The sequence below is a fragment of the Octopus sinensis genome, linkage group LG8, assembly GCF_006345805.1.
Source record: "Octopus sinensis linkage group LG8, ASM634580v1, whole genome shotgun sequence".
Taxonomy (NCBI): domain Eukaryota; kingdom Metazoa; phylum Mollusca; class Cephalopoda; order Octopoda; family Octopodidae; genus Octopus; species Octopus sinensis.
Genome location: NC_043004.1, coordinates 20,401,629 through 20,422,440, shown reverse-complemented (window position 1 = coordinate 20,422,440; position 20,812 = coordinate 20,401,629). Strand labels below are relative to the sequence as shown.

General features: G+C 34.4%; 1 protein-coding gene across 1 annotated transcript in view; it reads right to left on the bottom strand.

Annotated features, from left to right (window-relative positions):
- Positions 1–20,812, bottom strand: part of LOC115215145 (atrial natriuretic peptide receptor 3-like) — a 536,057-nt gene that overhangs the window by 190,439 nt on the left and 324,806 nt on the right. The window lies entirely within an intron of this gene.

Genomic DNA, 20,812 nt, shown 5'->3' with positions numbered 1-20,812 from the left:
GCGTGAGCAACCTGGGAATCCATCTGGCAGACACCTTTTGCATATGCAAATGGTCATGAATGATAGTTTCCACAGACCCGGTACTAATCTTGACCTCATGGGCTATTTGGCGAATAATTATGCATCGATCTTCCAAAATGGCAGCCTCAACTTGACGGACAGATGCCTCATCAATGGCAGAAGGGGGGTGACCAGATCTGGGAGCTGTTTCCACAGAGTTCCGACAATGTTTGAATTCACGATGCCAGCGTTTTACAAGGTCATATGATGGGGCATCATCACCATAAGTTACTTTCATTTCATCAAAAGTCTCCTGTGGTGTGCGTCCTTTCAAATACAAAAACCGGATCACTGCTCGACACTCAACAGGCTCCATTTCACACTTGACTCGGTTCAAACACCTGTAAATCAGAAACCACAATGAGCTCAGAGCTGTAATTTGCCACTTAATCTGTAGAGATATCAATAATTGCACATGCAAAATTGCAGCTAGATCAAATAACTGCAAGTGGGTCAGAGGCATTACTATTGAACGTCCCTCGTATATATATATATATATATATATATATATATATATATAAGGTACTGACCAGATGTAAATGTAGATATAAACCACTCAACCTGAGTTCTTGGCTATCAGCACTGTTGGATTTTAGACTAATACCGAAATTCTTCAGGTGCAAACCAAAAATAAAACAAAGAAATAAGCAAAGAATGACATCTGGAAGACACACAATGTGAGAGTGCACTTTCATTGCATGTTTGATGAAGTGCCACTCTAATGTCTAAAACTGCAAGTATTACGTGAATTTTCACTTAAATTTTTTACATAAACTGGTATCACAAACAGAGTTGGTACAGAAACAATTGTAACTGATCATTAAAGACGTGTTAAAAAATTTCTTTGTCCTATTATTTGGATTATATATATATATATATAATATATATATATATTATATATATTATAATTATTAGGGAATATTACTTCCGAGTACACAGGGAAAAGACATTCAAATTAGATGTACTAAAATGAACATCCCTCAATGTTTAATTCGTATATATAAAAGTAATTTTAGAAACAGAAAGGAAAATACAGGATTCAGAATAGATATAAGATTTAAATTTTTAACATTTTATGGAGTGGTTGGGTATAAAACCTTCCAGTGTTGATTGAGTTGAAGGTGGTTCTGTCTCTAAAATTACTTTTATATATATACATATATATATATATATATACACACACACATTTAATAAGCTTATGTATAGTCTCTAACTATCGATTTCATTCGTAAGGTATTGGTTAGCACTAGCTTAAGTAGAAGACTTTTGCTCATCATGTCATACAGAGGGATGGAACCTAAAGCCACAGGGTTATGAAACAAACTCTATAACCATACATTTAAGAATCACTTGTACGTTGAAATGTACAATTTCAATTTCAATTTTCTGTCATCCAAAATGAACAAAGAAAATCCACAGTTTGGTTAGAGTGTCTGACAAATTAAATATTTCTTGTAAACAGAATTTACAAAGAAGTCTCAACTGACCAACAATCAATAAATGAAAATTATTATTTTGGAAAATATTGGTTTCTACCAATAAACACTTCATTAGAAAAATCTAAATCATTTGCTAATGAGACATATATAAAAGTATAATATGGAGGCAACAGTAGTAAGGTGGTGGTGGTGGTGGTGGCAGTTGAGCTCCAAGAGATTGAGAAAACGTTATCACAAACATTTATGTTTTTTCTTTTTTGACACAGTGTATGCAAAAAGTGGGTCACAAAATTCATCCTTTTTCTTTTTATACACAGTGTATCTAAGAATACATTATCCAATGTGTCTTTTTTTTACCGTCTCAGTGGCACGATTTGAGGGAGATTTAGCTGCTATATCAAACATGACAAGTGACCATGTAGATTTCCTGTTTTTGGCTCTGTATCAAAATTTCTAAACAAAGGACTAAGACTGAAGTTATATACCTTGACCGGGACATTGAGGGAGATAGCATCCTGAACAGCATTTGATGAATAATACCAAATAATTCCATTATTTGGAATTGCATTCATGTGGATCAAATATTGAGAATCGGGGGTCAATAGATAAAGCATCACCAGCTTTTAATTTACTTTCAGAAAATCTTTGTTTCAGACTTTTTCTTCCTTTCTTTTTTTGTTAGCCTTTTTTTAATGTTTTTTTAATGACTTTCTCTAGGGAGGAAGAGCAACAGTCATGACGTTGGGTAGGAGGAACATAGTGATCTGCAGACAAGTAACTTGGTTTTAATACTTCCAATTAAGTGGACTCCATTAAAATTATGCAGATGTCAGGTAGTGATGATAAATAAAATCCATGAGTTATGGATTAAATTTTCCTTCCATGAAACAATAAAAGCAAAGTTTCCCTCAGTTTCTGTCCTCAAAATTTCAGTCTTAAAATTAAAAGCTCACCAAAGTACTCAACAGTAGAGTGAACTCTCAAACTACTTGGTTACAAAGTGAAATTTTTTTTAACCACCTGACTATACCTGTATCCATATTATTGATCAAGTAGACAAACTATTAGTTATCTAAACTAGACACTAATGTGTTTTCTTTTTAATTCGACAAGAAATAAGTTTACTTCAATTCAATAAGAATATAACTAAATGAATGTCAGGAAGGAAATGTCTTTCGTTTACTGGTAAATCAATAAACTGTTCAGTCTTGAAACTTTTGTTTCTTACTCAACAGTTAGAGATAGGAAAGACATCTACTATTTTACATAGAATAATACTATACAATAAACTTAATAAATGGCAGTCTAGAACATTAGAATTTGCTCAGTTGTCACTACAACTTTCAGATAAAGCAATCCCTTCTTATTTATAAACATAATATAATTCCAATAAATAGCTAAGTCCAATGAGAATTTTCTGTTAACATCTATGTACAATAAGATAAGCACATTTGGAAGATTTACTAGTCTGGTACTTTGTTCTTTCACCACCAGAATGCTTGACAAGCAAAAATGACATCAGCTGGCTTTGGATTCAGGACATAGAGTGCCCTGACTAAACTCCATAATATATTTTTTTCTAATGCTCTAACACTTCAAATGTGATATCAAAATTTCAAAATTACAACTAAGCTAAGGTATCTAGAGTTGCACGTGTGGTGCCAAATATGCTGAAACAATTCTAATTACATGAAACCAAAACTTATAGTTAGTTTTATGTAATTTCTTTTGTAAGTCAAATTATATTTACACAAACACACATACACTCACACATATGTATAGATCGCTCTACTCTCTATCAGCCAAACTATCAGACATTCTTAACATTGATGGTCAAATATGGTTCCATTCTTCCTTTGATTGTACAATTCTTTCATTTGGGTCTAAATGTTTTGACTATGTCATCTACCAATCCTTTTGGAGGTCTTCCAACTGGTTTATTTTAAGGTCTGCTACTGACCTCTGGGTGTCCAGCTCTGTCCATATGGACTGCAGCTGATTCTGAAGTTTCTGCAATGTGCACAATATCAGCTGAAAATTATAGGTGTGTTACTAACTCATTGTTGATGCTGGTGCCACCTTTCCAATCGATGGTTCTGGTGACCTTTTTGTGACATGTAGTAAGGGGCTTTGGACAGATGGTATCTTCTAGTTTGATTCCCTTACTGAGTTATATTGTGTGGTATATCATGAGTTTTTGTCCATGAGAATTTGATGTATCGTGCCTCAATTCCTTGCATATCCAGAGACTTCAACACTGCATTTACCTTGACAGTATCAAAGACATTTTGCAATCAAAGAAAGCTGTGCTAAGAGACTGCTTATACTCTTTTATTCTTGAAGCTGTATTTCAGAGAATACATGCTCTCTCTGTCAGTCTGTTTGTTTGTCCGTCTGTCTGTCTCTCATTCTGTCCTTCCATCCATTCGTCCGTCTCTCTCTCTCCCTCCATATATATACATGATATATATATATATATATATATGATATATATATATGTACATGTATGTGTGTGTGAAGGGGTGACTTTCTCTGGTTATGACTATTAATACAAGACTTTAGAATATTTGCATAAAGAATAGCTATACACCTGGGACCTGTGGTAAGAGAGATCAAGAAAGACTTAGGATGAAATTGTGGAAAGGAATCTGGAGTTGTTGTAGTTCATAGGGGAGATGACAAGGGACAATGGAGAGTAGTAATACACTGAAATATGTTAAAATTTGAGCCCATACCATGGCAATTAATAGTGCATTGAGGCATTCAAAAACCTTAGAAAAGCCATTAGGAGGAAGAGATTAAAGAAAAATTTGAAAACGATCTACGTTCATGACAATGTATGACCACACACATCTTTAAAAAAATACCAAGCAATTGGCAAATTGGGCTGGTCTCCCATACACTGAATAGCTCAGATTCAGCAGCCTGTGACTTCAGTCTTTGGACTCAAGGATTTGATGACACAGACAAGATGAGAGTGGCTGTGAAATGGATATAACTGCACACCTGTATGTTTTTCAATGGAGATTTGTGAATTGGTTCAGTGATGACACAAATTCATTATCTGAGAAGGAGACTATGTCAAATAGTATTGTTTTTTATAGAGAAAGACTTAACGTATCAATTTGTGTAATTTGAATAACTTATATCATACAATAAAATAAATTATGCCCACTTTTACATCAAGTAATATCTGATCCACATACTAACATACCACCCTCTCCCTTTCTCACTTTTACTACCTAAGTTCTCTTGAACAACTTGAGATATATAAGGGACCTCTTCAGATTTACATATACCCTATACACTCTGCCTATACTCCCCAATAACCATTTAGTGTCAACATTCTTCATTCATTCTCAAAATTATTCACATTTTGCTAGAAAGCACTCACTCACTTTATCTTCTTTACAACTGGTGCCACGATAAAGTGTAACTAATACACTGTAAATGAATGGTGTTAAATGTACAGCAATTAAAGAGTAAATTGTTTTCTAGCTTCCAAGATATTTGAAACTGTGTGCTAACTTTTTGAATGTGATTTATATGTGAGGAATTTATAGTATATAAATTCCAAAACTGTTATGTAAAAGAGATGAGCGAAAGAGTATTTCTTTATTCACCATAAGGTTGAGAAAAAGAGGGGACAAAACAAACGTTGGGGTCAGGGTATCAAATGAGACGAAACATATGAATAAACAAACAATTAAAATATATACAATTAAATGAGAATGAGTGAATAACAAAAAATGAAAGCATAAAATAAAGAGAGACAAGGAGAGTTAAAAAAGGAGAGAGATTAAAAGAAATTAATGAGAAAATGAAGAAGGAAAAGCAGAGGGTTTGATGTCATGAACTGACAATGTTTCTGTACTTCACACAAATACTTTTATTCTAATACCACTCAATTGCAACAACTAGTCTTTTGATATCTTTTCTTAAATCCTCAATATTTTACCACCAAGGGGTTTTGAATCTAGGGGTTTTTCTTCATGTGTTAAGACCGGAGCCTGGTGCAGCCTTCTGGCTTCCCAGATCCCCGGTCGAACCGTCCAACCCATGCTGGCATGGAGAACGGACGTTAAACGATGATGATGATGATGATGATGTTATTCTAGGATGATTTTGGGGAGTTGTGAGCAAATTTTAGAAAAGATTTATTGAGATAATTTAATGTTGTTTCAAAGACAGACAAACATCAACACCTGTTAATACATATCTATTATTAATGTTCTGAGAAGACATGATATATCATTGGAACTGAAAATATTTTCACCAGAAATGTTGCTTCGTTGGTGGGTGATACTCATTTTACTAAAGCAATATTATATTTTCAGTGAAAAAAAAAACAAAACAAAACAAAATCAGTTATATAAAGAAGAATTTTATTTGCATTAACTCAATTCTCTTTTAGATAATACATCTAAGAAAACAATCAATGATCATAACTATATAGGCGCAGGAGTGGCTGTGTGGTAAGTAGCTAGCTAACCAACCACATGGTTCCGGGTTCAGTCCCACTGCGTGGCATCTTGGGCAAGTGTCTTCTGCTATAGCCCCGGGCCGACCAATGCCTTGTGAGTGGATTTGGTAGATGGAAACTGAAAGAAGCCTGTCGTATGTATGTATATATATATATATGTGTGTGTGCGTGTTTGTGTTTCTCCCCCTAGCATTGCTTGACAACCGATGCTGGTGTGTTTACGTCCTCGTCACTTAGCGGTTTGGCAAAGAGACCGATAGAATAAGTACTGGGCTTACAAAGAATAAGTCCCGGGGTCGATTTGCTCGACTAAAGGCGGTGCTCCAGCATGGCCGCAGTCAAATGACTGAAACAAGTAAAAGAGTAAAGAGTAATATGCTTAGGCCGAAGTAGGATTAAAATGCTAATTTTGACAAAAATTTAATTCATTATGGCTTCCTAATTTGCTCTCATAGCTGAAAACGTTTTGATTTTAATATCACAAATAAGTAAATAATGGTGGTGAACAGGCAGATTTATTGGTATGCCAAGCAAAATGCTTAGCAGCATTTTGTCTGTCTTATGTTCTGAGTTCAAATTCTGCTAAGGTCGTCTTTGCCTTTTATCTTTCCAGGGTCGATAAAATAAGTACCAGTTGAATCCTGGGGTTGATATAATTGACTCACCCTTTCCTCTGTAATTGCTGGTCTTGTGCCAAAATTTGAAATCAATATTATAAATAAGTAAGGTGGTCAGTTGGTAGAATTATTGATGCCCTGGGAAAAATTCTTAGCTGCATTTTCTCCATTTTTATGTTCTGAGTTCAAATGTCACCGGAATCAGCTTACCTTTCCTCCTTTTGGGGTTGATAAAATAAGTATCAGTTGAGCATTAGGATTGATGTAATAGACTTATCTCCCTCCCTGAAATTGCTGGCCTTGTGCCAAAATTTGAAATCAGAAATAAGATGGTAAGCTGGTGGAACTGTTAGCATGCTGGACAAGATGTTTAGTGGCATTTCATCTGTCTTTACATTTTGAGTTCAAATTCTGTTGAGGTCTCCGCTTTGCCTTTCATCCTTTCCAGATTGATAAAATAAGTACCAGCTGAACAGTGGGGGTCAATGTAATCGACTTACCCCAACCACTGAAACTGCTAGCCTTGTACCAAAGTTTGAAACCAATATTACAAATTGCAACAAACTAGCAAAATTGTTAGCATTCCAAACAATGCTTAGCAGCATTTTTTCTGGCTTTATGTTTAGTATTTAAATTTCACTGAGATTTGACTTTGCCTTTTATCCTTTTGTGATAGATAAATTAAGTACTGAGATCAATGTGATTGACTAGCCCTTTCCCCCAAAATTTCAGACCATGAGCTCATAGGGAAATGATTAAAGGAATATTAAAAATTGACAGATGCTGGATTAGCAGAATCACTACAACTGCAGGCAAAACAAGGGAACTTCAATATAGTTGTCAATTGACTTTCCAGGAAATAGTAACAGAAAATAGTAAATCTCCTTCAAGTTACACCCAATCTTCTTATAAAATGAAGCTCACATTGAATGATGTGCTTCTAAATATATTGTACTGGAAGGCTTAATTTAAATAAGAATATTTTCAGACAGGCTTTTATTGGAAAATCAGAAATGGTTTAAGGCAAGTTTGTGTTAAAAGGACAAACTACTTCAAACCAATTTCAGAATCTCTTTTGAAGTTATTATTGTGTATTGTACCAATGATGAATACAGTGAGAGTAAACAATACATATATTCAATTCTGCAAGTTAGCAAAGCACATGTTAATCATACAATACTCCTACTGCTTACACATGATACCTATATTGCCGTTGACTGATGTTGAACTGATTTATTTCTTGACAGATTGATTTATTGAATCAATAAGTGATTTATTTCTTAGCAATTCATTTACTTCTCAGCTTCATTCATTAGAAATTGACCTTTGTGAGTTGATAAATGATTTAGCTACAGACCAAGCTTGCTGTGGTATAATTCACAGCTTGATAGTTTACTTACATTGTCTCTGTAGAAGTTTGATGAATTAGCTGAACTACTAACATTATAGACTAAACTTACCAAAGACAAAGGTCTTTGGTGCTATTAGGAACTATCAATTCGGTTTTGATGCTTATCCTCACCTGTGGTCATGACTGTTTGGTGCTGACAAAGAGTACAATTATGAATACAAGCAGATAAAATGGAGCTCCTTCAAAGGATTTACTGGACAGGATGTGAAGCTCAGAGATCAAGGAGTCTCTCCAGGTCACACTGATACTTCTCTGAATTTAGAGCTCACAGCTCTAGTACTAGTGACATGTGATAAGAATGCCAACAAGAAAAAATTGCAAGATAGATTCTTCAAGCCAAGCAAACAAGCAGGCACCCTAAGAGTAGATCAAGAAATGTCCATAATCTCATCTGGTCAGGCTAAGGACTCCAGCCAGAAATACTAATGGTGGACGATTCTGATGGGACCCTATAGAAGAGGTGCCTGAAAACTCTGTCCCCATGACATTCCCACAAATAGCAGGCAGAGAAGCTGAATTAATGGACGAGTAGAAAAAAATATACAGAAATATGGTACTAATCTATGCCACAACCAACCTATATCAAAGGAATTCTAGCCATGACCAACCTATATTTTTCCGACATAAAATGGATCTTGGTCAGAATTTCCAACCATGAGTTTTCAGTTTATTGAATTAATCTGTAAGTGACTGAGTATTCCATAGAAACATTACCTTTTGTGTAATTCCCAGGAATCAACATAATAAGGCTTGACTTTTGGATTGCTGGTGTATCTATTTGATGGATTCTGACAGAATCCACATCTAACTAATTTCATTCAAAGTATAGGTCTACCCAAGGCAATAGAAATAACACTTACTGAAGATGCTATGCAGGACCTTAACCATTTGGCCTGACATTACTTAGAATACAATATATAGCTGAGTGCTTATGCAGTCTTAGATATAATATCATTCACACATGTTACAACTGCTAAAACAGATCTTGATTACAGGTCTTAATAGTGGTTGCTGGTCTTATTTAATCCTTTGCCAATCTTGGTAGCACTGACTTAGGCTCAAAGGCATTACAACCATTTTCTTCCTATCTTTTGTATATTTAGGAATACATTGTCCACTGGGTCTTTTTCTCTCTTCTAAGCAAGCAAGAGGTGATTTTGAAACGGTTTGGCTGCAATGCCCAGCAGTCTAAATGACCATGTAGAGGTTCCCTCATTATCTCATATAGTTTAATTATATCAGTATGTGAAAATTGCTAATCTTTAGTACAGTGGGAGGTGAGTTAATTAGTGTACTTTGTGTATGTGTTTGTATGTATGTATGTATATGTGTGTGCATGTGTGTATGTGCTAGGGAAGAGGTTAATTAGCTTGCTTTGCTGGAAATATTCTATTAATTTTCACAAAGTAATCTACTATAACTATCATGTGTAATAAAGAAATATAAATAATTAATTGCAGAAATCAATTATTTCACATGACCATCATTATAATTGTTTATAACCTGATATGCTTAATGTTTAAGTATATTGGAGAGATAAATAAACATATATGGGAAAAAGACCCAGAAACAGATGGTGGTTGAGGAGATGATAGCAAGAGTCAAAGACATAGAAAGAGAAAAAGAAAAGGAACAAAATGTAAGGAAAGAAAGTAAAATCAGAAAAATCATCTATATGTGAGCACTTTCATACATATACACACACATGCACACACACTCTGCGCAAATAGATAGCCAGATGGACATGCAAGCAGGCAGGCAGGCAGGCCAATAGACACAGACAGACAGACAGACAGACAGACAGAAAGAAAGAATATAATATGAGTAAGCAGTTGCAAAGCATCAGATTATTTATAACAGAATACAGAAAAGAGTACATAGACTTATAAATATAGCAAACAACCAGGAGAAGAGTACATAGACTTATAAATATAGCAAACAACCAGGAGAATCCATCCAGAGAATGAAAGCTGTATGTTATTTTCAAAGACAGATTCAAATCCACAAAATTCATTCAGCAATGTTGTTGATGAAATAAAGGAGAATTTGAGTGGGCCTTCATGTTGGTTCAGCCTAGATGGGGAAGTAGAATCCATAGGATCACTACTGGTAATCTTGCAAGTAATGGACAGGAAAATGATGGTAGTTCTTTACATCTGTTTCAGGAGTTGGTGCTCATTAGAAGCTTTTTTGTGCAATGCGTCAACATATACATAAGTTAGATTGGTGCTTGTTATTGTATATCAGTGGTTACCAAAGAGGGCAGTATTGCAACCTCTGGGGGCAGTGGAAAGTTCCAAGGGGACGTTGAAGAAAAGTGGGGCGATAATGGAGTAGTGATTGATGTAAAAAGTGGGGTGATAGAGGGGTAGTGATTCATGTGAAAACAACAAAATAATGGGTTCATTAGGTTAAGTTTTATCTGTGAAATACAGTTGCTTTGATTTTGCTTCAGAAAGGAGTCTATGTTTGTGACGATTATTTGGGGTGGGGGCACTAGGCATGTGGCCTGGGTGTCAAGGGGGCAGCAATCTGAAAAAGCTTGGGAACCACTGTTGTATATGAAAATGCACAGGTGAAAGTTGTATGATCAACCTAGCCTATCAGAAGAATAACAGAGATGAAACTATAGTTTATAATTCTGCTGAGCCATAGCAGGACCAATAACCAGTTGGTAGAACTCAATACACTTATAATGCAGAAAGTCAGTTTCAATTGAGAAACAGTGTGGTTTATATGGCATCCTCACCTCTGGATTCTAGATAAACCAGAAGATAATTACAGATCTCCACAGGCTTGATGTCACCTTGGAGGATGCAGAGGGCTGACACAGGACTGCCAGTGATGGAGAGCACTGGTGGACCTGGTCAGCTCTATACAGGATGATGCTTCTGAAACTACTAATTTGGAATGGCCCCATCCCCATCAAGCAAGAGCAGAAAACCAAGAAGGTTAACCAAGCCTTACACATATAAACACATTTATTTAAAAATACATAGATATAGACTATGCAATCATATATCCATACACACACACACACACACACACCACACACACACACACACACACACACACACACACACACACACACACCACACACATACACACACACACTAGGTGAAATAATTAGCAGTAGTTATTCAGAAATTACAGTAATCAGATTAAGAACAGGTTGGAAAAAGTTCAGGAAGCTATTAGCTCTACTAGTAACAAAATCTTTTCCCCCAGAGAGAAAGGTCAATTGCATGACACTAGTGCTAGAACTATTACCAATTATGCCTCTTTTGACTCTACCCTGAAATATCCCTGCCTTTCTCTTAATACTTTTGCTCCTTCCACTTTCCCACTGATTTTGGCCCTTCTGTTGTCACTGCTCCCTTTCCTATTTCCCTGTTCAGTCTACACACCTAAGATAACTGAATATATACGACATTTACTGAGGAAAAGACATATCAATTGAAGTAAACACCTCCCCTGCTATGCTCCCACTTCAGGTGAATGATGAGTAAAACTACCTCCCTAGAGCTGGTACTATGAAAAATACACCCAGTACACTTTGTAAGGTAGAGGCTTATAGTTAGTGTTTAGCATATAAATTCAACACTTAATGATATGGGGGTCTGTGCCTTCTGGCTTCACAGACCCCAGTAGAACCGTCCAACCCATGCTAGCATGGAGAACGGACGCTAAATGATGATGATGATTCTCATCATTAAAGAAAAGTATATAGGATTAATCAAGTAACTTCTACAAAGTGTCATACCGTAGAAGTCAAGGCAGATGACAGGTACAAGCATCAGTCTATGAGAGCAGTGGCTCCTAATAGGATATTAAATGGATTGTGATGCCCTACCCATGTCAGCATGGTAAGCAAATATAAAATGATGATAGTGATAATATATACATACATATATATACATACATATATATATCCATAGTTTGATGACAGAAAGTAATGGGTTACTTTGATGCAAGTTCATTGCAGTCAAATGGTATTTGACAGATATGTGGTTTAAATCCTGTAGGCAAGTCTATCCACTTTATTCTGCTTTATCTCATATTTGTGAAGTTGCTTACATCTTAGTTAATCTTACTGTGTGCAGGTATGTGTGTGGATATGTATGTATGTATGTGTGTATGTATGTGTGTATGTCTGTGTGTGTTTGTATGCATGTATGTATGCATGTATGTATATATGCACAGAGAGAGAAGGAGGGAGAGAGTTAATGATGCAAATAAAGAAATAAACACACTCAGGCTTGATATATAAAATATACATATTGAGAGAGAGAAAGAGAGAGAGAGAGAGAGAGAGAGAGAGAGAAACTGAAAATATCCAAATGAACATTTGTATACAATTATGTAGATATTTATATATTTTCAAGAAAGTATTACATAGCGTACAAAAGATACAAAAAAATTATGAGGTGAGGGCACGGTATATAAATATTACCATAAACCTAACCTCCACCGTGAAGGCAGAGGCTGGATTTATATATATATATATATATAAGTTTAGCAAAAACTTAGATTCAGATGAGTATGGTACTTAGGTTAAAGGCACCAGAATTTGGTATGGTATTATCCATATAAATCAAATGGGGTGATTATAAACAAAATAAGCAACAAGGATATTCATCCTTGCAACAAGAAATCATCCCCCCAGTTGTAATTGTAGAATTAGATCAAGGTGTCCAGTATCTGGTTGGTGTCTAGTCCAAAACCTAATTTATAAATGTGCAGTAATGACTTCAAATAATAGCTATTTTTATTTTGGATGTTCGATAGATCTGAAAAACGCTTAAACAATCATTTATGTAGTTTTAGACTTAAACATAAGGCGGGTTGCACAATGATGTCTAGTAAAATTTGGGAATTGAAAGGAAAAAATATCAAGTTTAACATAAAATTGGATATAATAAGGAAGGCACAGCCTTATAAAAATAGTAGAGATGGATGTGAACTTTGTTCTATGGAGTATATGAAATTTTGAAACATCGGAATAATATAAACTTCTTGAATAACTGTTTTGATCTAGGCATATCCTGCGCACATTGTGTCACCTGTACTTTTAAGTATTCTAAATAATAGCATTCTGACTATTCCTAAATTTTCAAATCTTAATGTTTTGTAACAAAATAAGGAAATAATATACTATTCTAGTTTTTATTTAACCTGCGTAGATTATTAAGAAATTTAATAATATAAATAAATTGAATAAGGTGAAATAAAATCTTTTTAAACTTTTATATATAGGATTGCATAAATTCCATATATCTAGTGAAATTATTAAGTTCATCTTGATTACCTCCCTTCCATTACACTTTAAATCATTTTAGAGGCTCTTGATATATGTGATAATTGCTAAGTTATGCAGGAAATAAAAAATATGTCTAGCATATTCCTTTAATTTAACTCATTAATACAAATAAATTACTATTTACTAACTAACTATAAATCTATATTAATAATAATCTGATATAAATCCTTAAATCTTAAAAATGTTTTAATCCGAAGGCCACGGCCATGCTGGGGCACCACGGCTGAATGAGCTACACTAATATGTGAATCCACCTCTGATACATGGCACTTGATCAACAAGGGAGTTCGATGCTGCTGCCCGCATCTGCGTCTCCTGTCGTGAGGTAGGTTCATCTGGGACTCCTGACAAGAAGAGATCCAGTTTAGTTTTAAAGAAAACCACATCCACACCATGTAAGTCTCTCAGGCATTTAGGGAGGATGTTAAAGAGCTGTGGTCCTCTGAAACCCAAGCTGTTGCAGTATCTGGACCTGTATTTTGATGGTGATGTTGGAATCTTTGGCACCATGCACTTACAAATATATATATTTTTATAAATATGAAATGACTTCTATACTCCCCATCTCTATATAAGATACTAAAATTTATTAGAATCCTTTGGAAGAAACAATCTAAAAGATATTTATTTAAAATCACAAGTAAGATTATGGCTGTTAAATAGTAAGGACATTAGAAGTCTCTATTCTCCCTACCACACTACCTTCAGCCTACTATAGCTGAAATATAGTCAAATGTACCAGAGTTAAATTCCTCATAAAAGGGATGGATTTAAACGGCCCCTTCCGCTATCTACAAATAGAAAAATTCTTGATTGTCTCCACTGAACTTAATAGAAAAGCCCTGCCCCATTGGTAAATCTAAATAACAAAGTGAACTCATTGATGAAAAATCTGCCCATGAGTTAAGATCTCCTATTACCATGTTTTTATCGATGAAAGTCACCTCTCTGTCTATATACCTACCCTCTTTGTAATGTTGGAAAATGGAATAGGTATAAAAATTTTTTAAATTCCATATCTGGCTGAAGAGTGCTCTACATTTTAAAACTGATGTAATACTTACTTTGTTTAATTAAATGAAGTAGCATGAAACGATTGTACTACACTACCTTTGGATATCCTTGTTGCTTATTTTGATTATATATATATATATGTGTATATATCAAGCCCAAGTGTGTTTGGTTGCATCATTATCTTCATACCAGTTTACTTGGATTCCACTTTATTCCATGGATTTAGTCCTTGATAAAGATTTCAGAATGTAAGTTCAAATCATTTGAGCACTACTACGCATTTTTCTATATTGAGCATCTCTGGATTTCTCTCTCTCTCTCTCTCTCTCTCTCTATATATATATATATATATATATATATATTATATAAAAGGGCTTAGTAAAATAAATTACTTTGCCGCATACTGAACTCATTAGAAATAGCAGCTAAAAAACTTTTTTAAAGCTATTTCTAATACTTAAAGAAAATCTCTCTCATATATAGTGTTTGCTTAATTCAACTCACAAAAGTTTGGGGGTAAGGACATCGAAAAATCAAATGCTAAGGTTATTTGAAAAATCAAATGCTAAGGTTATATATATATATATATATATATATATATGTAGAGAGAGAGAGAGAGAGAGAGAGAGAGAGGGAAGGAGAGAGTGAGAGAGATAAAATGAAAGTTATGGAAAGAGTTATGTCTTATTTAATTCGGAAAAGAATCAGATGAGATGAAATGAAGTTTGGGTTTGTGCTAGGAAGAAGTACTTCTGACATTATCTTGGTATGTGAGAAAGGTGTAGGCAGGATTTCCATATTTTGTACTCAGTGCAAGCAATGGACACTCAAGAGAAGCAGTGGAATAATAGGAAAATTATCAGAGAAAGTAGTGTTTGTATGTGGAAGATGTATAGGAGTCATAAAAACTACAGATTCTTGGGAAATTAATTTTCTCGAATGTCTTGGAGGCTCTTTAGAGATAGCAGATAATTTCTGCTATCTAGGGGACCTAATTAGGAGTGGAGGAGGGTGTACAGAAAGTGTAATTGCAAGAATAGGATGGAGAAAATTTAGAGAGCTTTTACCTGTGATGGCAACCAAAGGACTCTCTCTTTCCCTCTCTGAGTGAAAGGAAGATTGTATGATGTACGTATACAAACTGCAATGTTACATGGTAGTGAGACATAGACCCTGAATGCAGAGGGTATGCATATGCTAGAGAGGAATGAAGCTAGTATGCTCCACTAGATGTGCAATGTCAGTGTACATGTATGACAGAGTGCTAGTGTATTGAGAGAGAAGTTAAGCATAAGAGGAATTAGATTCAGTGTGCAAAAGAGAAAACTGCACTGGTTTGGTCATGTGATGTGTATGAATGTAGACATTTGTGTATGAATGTTGACAATTGTATACAGAAGTGGAACTCATCGAAGAAGGAGATTCAGGAAGACATGAAACGTAGTACTGAAGGCCAAACTGAAGACACTGGACATTACAAAGATGACAATGGACCAATATTTCTGGCAACTTGCTGTACTCAAGAAGACCTATCAGTCACAGCAGAATTGGTTCTGGTGCTGGTGTTATGTAAAAAGCACTGACTGGTCTGTCCCAGAGTAAGAAAGAAGTATGCAAATATATGCATGCACTTACAGCAGAATGAAAATAAAATAAAATAAAACTTATGCAGACATACAGTCATGCATGTATGGCTATGTTTCTGCATAAGTTTTCTTTTATCTTATTTTTATTCTGTTGTAATTGCATGCATATATTTGCATAATTTTTTTAATACTTTATGACAAACATTTCCATAGGCATCAGTTCCCAAGCTGTCTGTTCTAAGTTTTAAAATTTTATTTTATATTACATTTAGTGAAAAGTGGTGGTGTTGGTTATAGGTTTACAACCGACCAATCTCTGTTTTACTGCATTTCTTTTAATGAGGGGTGCATGTTTAACTCAAACTTGATGCAGTTACATGCATGTACATTATTGATAACAAGCATGAGAAAAGGTACTCAATACCAGAGATAGACTATAGATAATTCAATTACAACAGCTGAAACCAACTGGCTAAAACTAAAAGTTTCCATAACCATCTGATTTATTAGTCAGCCATTTTGGATTATACATATATAAGATTATTTTTAACAGTTTTTATTTACTAAATTCCATTCACAAGTTATTGGTCAACTCTGAACAACAATAGGAGACTCTTGTCACCTATACCACATGCCATAATGTATGGTATGTGACACATGGTGGTGAAGTGATCTTTCAAACAACACAATCATACTTGAGCCATCTTCTCATAGATTTTTCTCCAACACTTACCTTTCCACTATCAATAGCCTAAATTTGTATTTTACCTCATTTAACCCCTTTTCTGACGACTTCATTCCTTACATTTATAATATTGAGAAAAATATTTAAAGTTGGTAGATATCTCAAAGACAACAGTTTTCAAACTAGTCATTAAGTTTAACATACTAAGTTTATTTCATCAATTTAAAAAAAATATTTATTAAAATAGACTGGAAAATATCATGTGATATAATAGGAGATAAAACCCCCAAAGAAAAAAAAGATACAATCATATATAATAGTTACTGGAAATAACTACTTTCTAAAATATAATTTATGACCAAAGCATGTACATATATACACACACAGGAATATATAGGATACATATATCTATATACCTATGTGCATCTAAAATGTTTCCATCAACTTTGAAAGCTTTCAATGACACATTTTCTTTTCTTTGATGCAATAAATCATGGATGAAACCATTTTTATAATTAAAATAAGATAAAAGTATTGAGATTTTTATGACATGATGAATATAAAGAAATGTCTTTTTACAAAATATAACAGAACATTATAACACACAAAATGGAGAAAGAAAATGAAAAATACAAAAAACATTGATAATTTTCCTTTTAATTTCTAATGAATAGTCAGTAAGAATATTTACACAGTTAATTGAGTGCAGCAAGTAATTAATTAAAGTGTGGGATAACTGAGGAATAAACTACATGTGATCATATATTGCTCTGGATGCCAGATTGCTGTTTAGCTCTAGGTCAACTATAATCAGGTAAACCTGCAATCAAAAGTATTCCAGTTATGGTTAACACAATTTATCATTTTTTTTTTTTTTGCTGAAGGAAAGGGTTGTATTTATGACCATCACATTTTTCTTCAGACAGGCAAAATTGATGTTGTTAACGTTCCTCTTGGAAAGTTAACAGTAGACAGCTAAGTATGTAGGGAAACAATTTGTGGTGTGTCCCTCTGGGGAGGAAGAACTATGTGAAGTCTTTAGTGAGGGTCCTGGAGTGTAACACTATAGCAATAACGAGAGGTGGAAAATGAGAGAGCTGCCATTGAATAAGTAAAATTGGCTGAAGATCAGTCTGTTTCAAAGATCAGACCCCTTATAGTAGCAGTAAAAACAGACAGAGAGCAAACAGTGTATCTGAGCCAAATTTGAAATGTGCTGGTAACAATTTTTTGCCAGTTAGTTGGTTGGCCTCCCTTAAGATGAGACACAGTGTATGTAGAAGAAGTAGTATTTCGGGTATGGGAACAGTATTCTACAGTCAGTTCAAATCTGAATCTTGTTGAGAGTTAGAAGTTGTTATATGTTAAAGTATTTTCTGTCTGTGTAGTGTGTAGAGTAAGGTTAAGCTTTGTAACGTTCACCAGGAGAGATCCTCAGTGATGTTGAGGCAGAGCATTTAAAACAGTACTAAGGTGTCTTGTTAGGTGCTGTACTATGTTTTGAATGGGAAAGGTGGGTAATGGGCAATAATTTTTTTAGGCTGTGACTGTCTTTTTGTTGTTTGAATGTCAGTGCTTCAAACATTCAATCATCCTTGCATTGTCTCTTAAGCATAATGCAACTTGTATGCACCGAAACTTGAATGCATTATCAGAATCTATCTATATAGGTTATGAAAATGTTAACTACACAATCTTTCAAGACAGTATTGTTAAAGTGACAATAACACAAAATATTCAGAACAAGAAAAAATTGTTTTTAAATAATGCTATCTCTGAAGAAAACAGTTGGTTTTATTTCCCTGGATTATTGCTTCAAACTCTTCCCATCTGCAACCACATCTACAAATAACTAAAATAGATCCCATAATAATTCACTAAGAAGATTACATTTATAAATCAGCTGAACTTAGAGGATAGGTTGAAATGGGTCATAACTCCTCTCTCAATTATGTATTAAGGAAAGATATATAGAAACCTGCATGTGAAAAATCTTAAATATCTGTTGATATATTTACAGGTTGAAAACAACACAATCCTTCACACCAGCAGACATTGCACGCTAGCAAAACTGTTATAATTATATTTCCAGATAAAGATTAAATTCAACAACACTAGACCCATGAGACCTTATATTTTCGGCATTCTTTCATTAAGTGCAAACATTAGGTCAATGTTGAATAGTTTTTTCGGAAATTATGTAAGATCAAAGCTGAACTAACAACATCTCAGAAAATGCAGTTGTGGACAACAACTTCAAACAGCTCTATCTTATCAAATACACACATCCATCAAAGGAATATATCAAAATGGATGGCAGTGTTCCTACAAAGCTGTCACCAGAATAATGAAATCATTACATGCAAAAAATAAAATGAGAGAATTTACATATAGATATTTACATATAGATACATATAGAAATTACATATAGATAGATAGAGATAGACAGATAGATATAGATAGATAGATATAGATAGATAGATATAGATAGATAGATATAGATAGATATAGATAGAGATAGATAGATAGAGATAGATAGCTAGATATAGATAGATAGAGCTAGATAGCTAGATATAGGTAGATAGAGATAGATAGATAGATAGATAGATAGAGATAGATAGATAGATAGATAGATAGATAGATAGATAGAGATAGATAGATAGATAGATAGATAGAGATAGATAGATAGAGATAGATAGATAGATTTAGATAGAGATAGATAGATAGATTTAGATAGAGATAGATAGATAGATAGATAGATAGAGATAGACAGAGATAGATAGATAGACAAAGATAGATAGATAGATAGAGATAGATAGATAGAGATAGATAGATAGATAGATAGATAGATAGCTATAGATAGATAGATAGATGATATACACATATATGCACACATATACATACGCACATATGCACATGCATATGTGCACACACACATTCACACACACCTATCTATCATTTTCTTGTTTCAGTCATTAGACTATAGTCATATTGGGGCACGGCCTAGAAGAATTTTTAGCTGAATGAATCAGAGCAAGTATTTTTTTAAGCCTAGTACTTAATTCTATTGATTTCTTTTGCTAGGCCACTAAGTTACAGGAATGTAAGTACACCAACACAGTTTGTCAAGTATATATATGTGTTTGATGGGCTTCTTTTAATTTCTGTCTACCAGATCAACTCACAATGCTTTGGTCAGCCAGAGACTATAGTAGAAGATACTTGCACAAGGTGCCTCACAGTGGGACTAACCCAGAACCATATGGTTGGGAAGCAAACTTCTTACCACATAGCCACAATCTTTTCTTTAATAAGTAATAGAAACAAAAGTAAAATTTTAAGAACCAAAATGTATATCTGTTACATGCAATACACAATATCTTCAAAATAATAATTTCATGTAGAATTACTATGATTCAAACTCATGTAACTTGCTAAAATCTAAATGTTTTTTTGTCAGGCAACATCAGATAGACTTTTCAATATTCTACTGTGTGACACCTTGGGCAAGTGTCTTCTACTGTAGCTATAGCTTCAGTTTCCATCTACCAAATCCACTCACAAGGCTTTGGTCAGCCCAAGGTGTCACACAGTAGGACTGAACCGGGAACCATGTGGTTGGGAAGCAAGCTTTTTACTACACAGCTATGCCTGCCTGTGTGTATATATGTGTGTTAGTCACTCTATATATTTGTTTTACATTCATATTTCCATGCTGGCATGGGTTGCATGGAAACATATTGAGACATTGCTTTGTGGCCAGGAGCCCTTCTCTCACCAACCTTAACCAGTTTCTCAAGTTTTGAGATTATTTTTATTTCACTCATCTTTAAAAGCAGAAAGCTACAAACTGTTTTGTTTACAGGTAATGTAAACATCACATCACTCTTTTGCTCATACAGTGTCATGTAAAGACATGGTATGTAAAGTCATGCAAAATGTTCTGTGTCTTTGCATGACACTGTCTGAACAAAACAGTGACGTCATGTTTATATGTCCTTTAAACAATACATTTTGTAGCTCTTTGCTTTCAATGATGAGTTGGATAAAAAAAAACAAAAAAAACTTTCTTAATTCATAAACAGGCAAGGATCAGATCAATGACAAACGGGCTTCTGGCTACCAAACACTACTTTGATAAGTCTCCATCCATCCCATGCAAACACAGATGAATGGAAGTAAAATGAAGGAATGAAC